This window comes from Sinocyclocheilus rhinocerous, unplaced genomic scaffold (genome assembly GCF_001515625.1).
Source record: "Sinocyclocheilus rhinocerous isolate Xijiao unplaced genomic scaffold, SAMN03320098_v1.1 scaffold295, whole genome shotgun sequence".
In the NCBI taxonomy this organism is placed as follows: domain Eukaryota; kingdom Metazoa; phylum Chordata; class Actinopteri; order Cypriniformes; family Cyprinidae; genus Sinocyclocheilus; species Sinocyclocheilus rhinocerous.
Window position 1 is genome coordinate 248,937 of NW_015647035.1, and position 11,033 is coordinate 259,969.

Here is an 11,033-nt window from a genome sequence, read left to right on the forward strand (position 1 = left end):
TTTGCAGTCCCCAGTCACTGTACTTGGGCAATTAAAATGTATAAACATTTTTAAATGACATTTAATCCGTGTTATTTTAGTACTATTTATATACTATCATAGTATTTATTAATATTTAGAATTATTTTATTTGTATATTTTCATTTTAGTTTGTTTTAGTAATTTTGTCATTTTTATTATATGTATTTCTATTTAGCTTTATTTTACTTCATTGTCATTTACTCAAACTTATTTCCGTTTTTTTCTCATTTTCATACATTTTTTCATCATTTCATTTCTTTATTTCAATTAATGAAAACTATTTTAATCGCTGTAGTTTTAGCCGACAATAACGACACTTCTTGAATGCGTCTCATCCAATTTTGAATTTCATATCAGAAGTATCCATTTCATAAACCATCTTTTTAAAAAAAAGACTCAACTGTGTGCCAACTACAACATGTATACATGTGTTAATGATGTAGAAACCTGTATAAAACGCTTCAGTCCTTTCAATAAAGTGCCTCCGGCTTTGAAACAAATCTGCAGCTCAGCTATTCTAACAACAGATATGGCATCGATCACCATTAAACCGTGTGCGTTCAGCTCTGTCAGAGCGGCAGTATGTTATGTCTGTCATCTCGATGGCATGTCACGACTAAACTTGTTTATTTTTTTTAAATAATGGCAGGAGGACACACCTCTTCTCTTCTCAGAAAAGCCACAACATACAGCTATTAAAGTAACTGACCGAGAATGTAATGTGCTGAGTGGATGGAGAGACTGCGCTTCAAATGGAGTTCTAGGCAAACCGCGTAACTCTTGGACCCTGATCGCAGACAGGCCTGTCCTAAATGTCCCCACAAGCCCAGGAAAATGTCCTAACAGCCCCAGGACGTTTGCCAGTACACATGCTAATTAAAGGAACTTTCCATTAGCAAACTCTGTCCCTCTCGGCCATTACAACTAAAAGAGGCAGGTTTGAAGCCAAAGGGCATGACGGGGAATTTGTAAAAACCACAGACAGTGAGAACGCAGATTAGAGAGGGAAAGATGCGCAAGTTTTGTAACAGCATCAATAATGATCCTTGCAGGATGCCAAAAAAGGTTGAAAGGCCAGTGCCAAACCAGTCGGTGTCCCTGGCTAACCCGTGAATGTTATCAGGCACACAAATGCACTGAATGTCCTCCTCCCTCGCCGCCTGTGGAGTCACTTCTGGACTGAGATGTTTGCTGGACGCTCGCCTAGCCAAACCTCTCTCGTTTATTTGTTATTGTCCTTGTTATTTCTGTTTGGAATATGACGCACATCCCTTCCTCGCTCTCCATCTTCCACAGACAAATGGACACAAATGGAGGCGGCCTCACGCAGCTTCCCGTCTTTGCACAGGTACTGCGTCTGAGGTGGTGTATTAGCAAACACAAAATGTGGCAGAAGGAAGTCAACCTGAAATGTCTATTATGGCAAGCCATTAACAACACCTCGCTTAATGTCTATCGATCCAAAACGCACGTGCTGAGAGCTGCCCAATTCACAGCCTGTTCATTTTCAGTTCCCTTTGATTTCAGAGTCTCAAACATCTGTATGTGGACATTTGCTATTTTTTAAAAGGTTTTAAACTAGATTTGCATTTTTTTTTGGAAGATTATTATAGTGTTTGCGAGGAAGCAAAGGAAATGGTGGTAAACTTTTGGATAAGCTTATATTTTAGACTTTGGTTTTGCATGGATTAAATGTCTGTTGTCAAGACTCTCAAGATGTGCTTTGTTTTCTGTGTATGTGAATAAACACACATTATGAAAACATCTTTGAAATGTAAATAAGGCTGTATGGTTAAATAGATATAAAAAAGACCATTCACAATGTGCAAATAGATGAAAGCAAAAATACTTCAGTATGCAAATATGGCATCATTGCTGGTGGGCAGAATTTTAGAGAATATTATTAAATGTATAAAGTAGTTGAAATCCTGAATTTCTTCAAATGTACAATGTTTATCAAATTTTAATTTAAAATTTCTTAAAATTAGTAATTACAATCCAAAATAAAGTTTTAATGGAGACTTGTTAAATTATTAAAATATTTTACAACCTAATTAGTATCCTATAAGAGTAAAGATGAATAATATGCACTCTTTTTTCAGGATTGCTTTTATTTATTAAAAATAGAGTAAAAAAAAAAAATTTCTTCTACTTATAATTTTAATATTATGAAATGTTATTACAATTGAAAAGAGCTATTTTCTATGTTAATATATTTTAAAATGTAATTCTTTCATGTGATTGCAAATCTGACATTGTTTTATTTGAGCAGCAAATCAGCATATTAGATTGATTTCTGAAAGATCAAGTGACACTGAAGAAGAATTCAGCTTTGCATCGCAAGACTAAATTACATCTTAATATATATTAAATTAGAAAACAGTTATTTTAAATTGTAATATTATTTCACAATATTACTGTTTTTACTGTATCAAATAAATGCAGCCTTGGTGAGCATAAGAGACTTCTTTTTGAAAAGCATTAAAAAAATTGTCACTCCACACTTTTTTCTGTGGTGTATCTTTAGAAAAAAGTACTATGTTATAAAGTCATAAAGTGAAGGCATCGGATGGTAAAACCCGTGTGCTCTGATATACATCATGATACTCTTTATCACAGTGTTATTTACTCCAGGTTACTGTATATCAAAAAGTAGCCACTACTGTATTATGTCCAAGTAACCATTATTACCATGGTACATCTCCAAAAAACATGGTAAATGCCATTGGTAAATGTGAAGCTGGTTTCTTTTTAGGTGTTTTTGGAGTAAACGGTGCAGGTCAGGCTTTGTGAAGGCTCTTATCTGGACACTGACTTCAGCTGAAGAACGAACATAGTAATGAGAGTGAACCCGTGCATAATCATTATTTATTCTGGAAGCAATCACAAGCAAAAAGAAAAACACTGGGAGAAATTATAGAAAGTCAGCCAAACAGTTTAGCGGCAAGAGACTTCTCTTCCTCTGCATCTTCCACGGGGTCATTTTTTCCAGTGATTTGTTTCGCCAGTGCCACTGTTCAGAGCGCAGACGCGAGCCCAAACTTCACCCTCCTCAGGGCCAAACGCATGCATCTCAACCATAACAATCGCCTCCCGGAGGCTTTGTGTGTCTCTTCCTTCCCATGGACACAGGACCAGACTCCTTACGAAAGCCAGACTTCCACTCTTTCCCCAACTACAAAGATTTCATTTTTGGATCAGTTGATTCAGAGATTTCTGATCCTTATAGTGCACGAGAAAACAAAGTGCAGGAAAATAGGAGTGTCTGCCAATTCAGGCCATGGGACTTCCTCTTTCTTTAACAGTCCACAACAGTGGCGACCAATAGTATCTCATAATTGGCTGAGAAAATGAGCCTTTTAAAAATAATAAAGGTCATTTCCACACGCACACACCCAACTACGTACACATTTCCAGTCAATTCTGGACTTCACAATTACACAAAGAATGGTTCATAACATCATAGCTTTGATAAATTAAAGAACACACTGGAAAAATATACTGTTGAGTTACTTTGTCTACTTAAAAGTGGTAGTTCACCACTCAAAGAAGATTTTCTCATCATTTACTCACCTTCATACTGTTTCTTATGAGGAATTTTTTTTCAAATGCAAATTTAAAATAGGACATTTTCAAACGTTAAGTCTTATATTTCTTCAAATGAGTACTGCAAATATCAAAAATAAATAACACAGCAGATTCAAAGTTTTGAAGCTTTCAGTTGCTCTTATTGTTTAAACATCCGGACACACTGGCTCAACCAATAGCATGAGTTTGGGGGTGGGCCTGTCTGTTTGTTGCACAATGTCAGACAATGTATGCAAACAAATCTGTAAAAAAAAAATGGATAATGTCCTGGCAGAAAATTACCAGTACATTTTCGGTATAGATTTACAGACATTTTCTTCAACCTAAAAAACAATGCAATGCATAATTCAAAATACGGGTAAAACACCTATGAAAAAACAATACAGGCAATTCCTTCATGCTAACACATACACTGGGCTGTATTTTTACTGACTTTTCTTAGAGTTTGTTCTTAGAGAGTTTCTTAGAGTATTTGCAGGAAACCCGTTTGACAACAGTCCTCATTCTTCTGAGAAGAATACCTCCGAATACTCAGAAAGGTCAAATGACTCTAGACTTGTAGGACTGAAAAGACTTCATTTTTGTGAACTCGGCAACCTCTCCTCTCTGACTGAGCTTTTACTAAGCTGTCTATCTAGTGTAATTGGACCATTACAAATAGTGCAGTCCGCTGGAGAGATGTTAGCGGTGTTTGTCAGCATGCTGAGACACTGATAACTAGCTTAAGCAAGATGCTGAATTCCCTGTGCTCATTTGCAATGCAGTGTAATGGGTTTGGATTTATATAGAGCGCTGTACCTTGCTCCACTTGTCCTTACCATCTGCCCTGTTCTACCAGAGTTCAGAACACTCTGTCAGATGACCGAATGTGGCGGTGAAAGAATTGCTGCAATCACGTATATAATTGTTAATAGTTCCTTTGCAGCCCAGTAGTCCAGCCGAAATGCTTTATATAGATTTCAAAAATCTAATTTGAGCTGTTTTCTATTACAGACTGAACCCATGGAGAAGGCCAGAGGAATATTTTAAAGTGTTTGCATAATGCACTAACAATGCCCTCACCAATATATTCTCTTTGATGTGGTGATGGCAGCTAAGAACAAAAACAAATGCTAGATTTAACCGGCATTATAAACAATGCGTTTTATTATAGTTGATGTTTTTACCATTAATTATTTTGGAGGCTCTTGAAAGCATGAAAAGGACTAATACTTGTTGCTGTCACAGCTCAGTATAGTCACTAGTGAAGGGTTTGGGACTGTGTGTGTTCTTGTGGAGCCATTAGCCAATCATCATCACCAGCATTATGTTATTTACTTGTGGCTCCAATAAGAGTCACATGTGGTTTAGCTGATTGGCAGATTTAAAATCATGTGCTTCTGTGGTCCAGCCAGCTGCCATTGAGATGAATGGGATGCTAACGGATAGCTTTCTACAGGTATGACCTTGATGCCCACTTGCCAGTTGCATAGATTTATTGCAAACAAAGTGACCTCATCAGCTTATAGCAATGAATTTGATAAGGTCAATGCTTTTCTCTTTTGATTTACAGCAACCTTAAAAACAGCAATGCACTTTCCTCAAGTAAGTAAACAGCGAAGTTTCACTTGGTTCTGTTTGAACAGTAATGCCACTACTACACAACTTTTAAAATTTGAACAGATTTTAAAACGCTAGGAATCAGACACTTGCCAGCTTTGTACAGGTGCATCTCAATAAATTAGAATGTCGTGGAAAAGTTCATTTATTTCAGTAATTCAACTCAAATTGTGAAACTCGTGTATTAAATAAATTCAGTGCACACAGACTGAAGTAGTTTAAGTCTTTGGTTCTTTTAATTGTGATGATTTTGGCTCACATTTAACAAAAACCCACCAATTCCTTCCACTCAACCAAAGACTTAAACTACTTCAGTCTGTGTGCACTGAATTTATTTAATACACGAGTTTCACAATTTGAGTTGAATTACTGAAATAAATGAACTTTTCCACGACATTCTAATTTATTGAGATGCATCTGTAAATGGTTACAGAGAAACACTGGGCATCACACACAAAATGACTGAGAATCACACACTACCAGACTTTATGAACACAACAGATGCATGCAGAAGCATGCAACTGGTTGCTAGAATACACATGAAAAATGAAAACAAAATGCGTTCTAAAATCGGCTCATAATATCAAACATGTTTTATATCTGGATGAAATCACAGTCTGAAGCTAAAAAAAAATCACCTGAAATCGTAAAAAAAAAAAAAAAAAAGTCTGAGCCCTCCATACACTAAGCAATTTTCTACAAACACTGTCAACTCCAACTGGCCAAAACCTGCAGACTGGCTCTGACTAGCATCAACTCATATCCAGACTGTAAATTGGGGCAAAAACCTGGGCAAAGGTCATGAAGTGTATTCCAACCTTAAATCACATGCAAAAACAACTAAATACTAGCATTCACATTTACAAAGTTTATGCTCCAATGCAATTTCTCTCCATTTTAAGCAAACGTGACCTTCTCTTTGTCAACAAAATGTGTTTAAATTAGCAGGACTTTGACATGAACAAGAGTGACTTTTGTTACAGTCAACATCTCTCAGCTGCGTGGACACATGGTAACAGTCAATCAGGATGGAGGACCTTGATCCTCTTCTGTGTGCTGTCATTGGGGTGTTTAACTCTTCATGGTGTAAATGGCATAATCTAGTAGTGCTACATCCCCTGCTGTGTTTCACAGGGCTTATGGGATTGCCTTATGTACCCCAGCATCACCTTGTCTCCGCCGAGGCCACCCTGTCCCAGACCACCAGTGCTTAGTGTCCCAGAAAACCCGGCAGTCTGTGGGCGACTCTGTCCTCATCCTCAATGAGAGCCAGTGTATCCACTGAGAGTTTTCCAGTTTGAAACAAGCAGGGCGTCAATAATTTAATTGGTACTTATAATGATGTTGTGGAGGGGCGAAGCACAGATGGAGCACAGGGCTTTTAATTAATGTCTGCCTACAATGACGTCACGATTCCTCTATACTACCTATAATTCCTCTATAATACTATGTTTTTGAAAGAAGTCTCTTCTGCTCACCAAGGCTGCATTTATTTGGTCAAAAATAAAGTAAAATCTGTAATATTGTGAAGTATTATTGAAAATTAAAGGAATAGTCTCAGAAAACATTTCTTATTATTACTATCAACACTACCATGTTTTTGAAAGAAGTCTCGTCTGCTCACCAAGGCTGCATTTATTTGGTCAAAAATAAAGTAAAATCTGTAATATTGTGAAGTATTATTGAAAATTAAAGGAATAGTCTCAGAAAACATTTCTTATTATTACTATCAATGTTGAAAACAGTTGTGCTGCCTAATATTTTTTTTTATGGAAACCGTGATACTTTTTTCCAGGATTCTTTGATAAAATAGTTTAGTTCAAAATTTCAATAACACATCCCATTTATTTCTGTTGTTCTGCACTCTGTGAGTCATATCCAAAGTTTGACAGAATACATTAGTCATAATTATGTGTATCCACTAATTGTTTTCACTGAGCAGCACAAAGAAATTACATAAGGCCGCCTACACCCTGTGCCTTCTTTCTCCAATGCTCAGGCATGTGTTTCAGGAAGAGGCCAAATATTAATCTAGTAGTGCTACATCCCCTGCTGTGTTTCACAGGGCTTATGGGATTGCCTTATGTACCCCAGCATCACCTTGTCTCCGCCGAGGCCACCCTGTCCCAGACCACCAGTGCTTAGTGTCCCAGAAAACCCGGCAGTCTGTGGGCGACTCTGTCCTCATCCTCAATGAGAGCCAGTGTATCCACTGAGAGTTTTCCAGTTTGAAACAAGCAGGGCGTCAATAATTTAATTGGTACTTATAATGATGTTGTGGAGGGGCGAAGCACAGATGGAGCACAGGGCTTTTAATTAATGTCTGCCTACAATGACGTCACGATTCCTCTATACTACCTATAATTCCTCTATAATACTATGTTTTTGAAAGAAGTCTCTTCTGCTCACCAAGGCTGCATTTATTTGGTCAAAAATAAAGTAAAATCTGTAATATTGTGAAGTATTATTGAAAATTAAAGGAATAGTCTCAGAAAACATTTCTTATTATTACTATCAATGTTGAAAACAGTTGTGCTGCCTAATATTTTTTTTTATGGAAACCGTGATACTTTTTTCCAGGATTCTTTGATAAAATAGTTTAGTTCAAAATTTCAATAACACATCCCATTTATTTCTGTTGTTCTGCACTCTGTGAGTCATATCCAAAGTTTGACAGAATACATTAGTCATAATTATGTGTATCCACTAATTGTTTTCACTGAGCAGCACAAAGAAATTACATAAGGCCGCCTACACCCTGTGCCTTCTTTCTCCAATGCTCAGGCATGTGTTTCAGGAAGAGGCCAAATATAATTGACGAAAGCCAAAAGGTTACGCTCTATCAGTATAAAAACAGAAGAACGCAGAGAGGGAGGATATCCACCACCGAGGGATGCAAACGAAACGGATAGCTCGAAATAAGGAGCTGCAGATAGAAAGACCTAACGTAAACTACACTATTTGTCTAAATGTATGAGAAAATGGCTCCCTTCCCATTTTGTCTAGTGGTTGTTACATAAGCGGCTGTTCTGTTTAAAGAACAGACACAGTCGGACAGCATCCCCTCTCTGTTACCCCGTTTTCCTCCAACTCACCACCTCCTCTTCCCTAAACGAAAGTTCCTGATCACTCCACTGATTCCTCCAGCATGTCTGCAAATATTACCACATCCTCCTACACAGAAACAGAAAGAAACAGTGTTTAGTATGAAGGAAATGGGAGAAAAAAGTCCACTGAAGGCCTTTATATATTCCTCACACTTTTCTGTTACTTTTCTGACGTATGTAAAATCAGCCAAGACTTCCGTTCCAGAATCAGCACTTCCCCGACCTGTACTTTTGACCTTGTCTCTCGACTCATCACCTCCGCTATCCTCACTGCTGGTCATCATTCACAATGCTGAGTTACCCTGTTTTCCTCCAACTCACCACCTCCTCTTCCCTAAACGAAAGTTCCTGATCACTCCACTGATTCCTCTAGCATGTCTGCAGATATTACCACATCCTCCTACACAGAAACAGAAAGAAACAGTGTTTAGTATGAAGGAAATGGGAGAAAAAAGTCCACTGAAGGCCTTTATATATTCCTCACACTTTTCTGTTACTTTTCTGACGTATGTAAAATCAGCCAAGACTTCCGTTCCAGAATCAGCACTTCCCCGACCTGTACTTTTGACCTTGTCTCTCGACTCATCACCTCCGCTATCCTCACTGCTGGTCATCATTCACAATGCTGACACAGGCTTGCCATCTATTTATTCCTAATCTTGTTTAAGACTATCTAGGCAAAAAAAAAAACTTTATTTGCCAAGCATCCTGTGATAGCCTACCAGCTTCATATGCACTTCTTTTAAAGACACTTATTTTAACTAGTTTTTATTTTAATATTTTCTGTTTTCCCAGATAGCACAGGTACGTCTGCAAGATGTCTGTTAAAGATCGCTTCATTTGGAAAGCATCTGCTGTGTACAAACATCTGATAGACGTCTTTATGATAGATACATTCTAAAATCATCAACATCTTAAAGACATTTTCTAAACGTCTATTTGATATCTGATAGGAAAAGTCCTATAGACGCATTGCAGATGAGCAAATACTCTAAAAAAGACATCTTGCAGATGTAAACGCAGACGTCAAATAGACATCTCCGTGATGTACGTGTGCATTTTAATTGTAGTTAAAGTTTTGGTAATTTTGTTGTGCATTATTATTATTATTATTATTATTATTATTATATTTATAATTTTTTTTAATTAGGCTATTATTTTTTTCATTTTTCAATATGCTTAGGCTATATGGTTTTTATAAATGTTTTTACATTGGGATAAAGAAAATGAGAAATCCAATTAGCTCAAATAAAATATGTTTGAGGTTTTTAATATTTTATTTCAGTTAAAGTTAAATTTCAAATAAACATTTTTTTTTACAGTTTTAGCTGTGGTTTCAATTTTAGTTACCCCTGGTTTTAACTTGTAATCAACTGTAGTCAGAAACTAACAGCCTTCCTTCAATTTACACCTGGTAACATCCATCCATGTGTCCCAAATAGAGATGGTCCTCACTGCAGAACACAAGATCCAGGGGGCGTGGCTGGATCCAGATCCAACTCCTCCCACCTTACATATACATAAACCTACCCATCTCCACCCCCTGATCCTTAAACCCACCCATCTCCAACCCCTAGATGTGGATCCAACCCTGACCCCTGGATCTTTGTTCTTCAGTAAGGGGCTACTGCCCAAATAGCACAGAAGTGCTACCTACTCAACCAAAATGAAATTGATCTAGAAAAATCTAAAGTCAGTCCATGAACTCAGCCTGGCTGTTATAATCGGGCTCCTCTGGTCAGCTAGCTCCCCCATCTGTCCACATGAAGGATTAACTTAAGGCCTTGTTCATCTCCAAAATTGTTCCCATCCTTTCCACTCACAAATCATTTGAGAACATAATCTTCAGTGCAGTCAGACTGAAGATTAATTTATTCAGAGTTCACCTCCTCTAGGACACTAATCTAATCTTGTATGAAAAAAGACCCTGTCAGTTCCTCAGTTCCCCTATTTGTGCTGTACTCTATGCAAACCTGGGTTGCTTAGATTAATGCACCTTAAATTTTAGCATGATATACCTTGTTTTTAAAGTATAAAATCTAAGCGGAATTAATGTAAGTTACTATAACTTTAGTTTGTTTTCAAAACAGAACTTGGCATGACAGAATTTGGTATGTTAGGAAGCTGTCAGTGACAAAGTCTGTCCAGTAACTATCAAAAACAACTCTAAAAATGATTTTCGTACATACAACATCAGTTTTGAAGCAGTCAGAATCATTTTGTTATGTAGTTTGTTATGTAGCCTATATGTGTTCCACTGAGGTGTTACAGGCTTAACACTAGGCCTACTTCTTGTAAGGTTCAGGTTTTTCAGTTTGATTTGGAATATCTCTAAATAAAGAATAGAAAAACACTATGGGAAGAAAATAATCTTTAATAGCCCTGTTGAAAAAAACAGCATATGCTGGTTAGGTATGTTTTGACACTGGGATGCTGGTTTAAACTGGTCCTTTTGCTGGTTTATGCTGGTCATGTGCTGGCAAAGGACCAGCATAAACCAGCAAAGGACCAGCTTAAACCAGCAAAGGACCAGTTTAAACAAGCAAAGGACCAGCGTAAACAAGCAAAGGACCAGCTTAAACCAGCATTCCAGCGTCAAAACATACCTAACCAGCATATGCTGGTTTTTTCAACAGGGAGGTCTGCTTAAGTTATACTGCTTGGGGTTTTTTTTCACGTGAAGTACAAAAAGGTATCTGGACATTTTCACTTTTAACG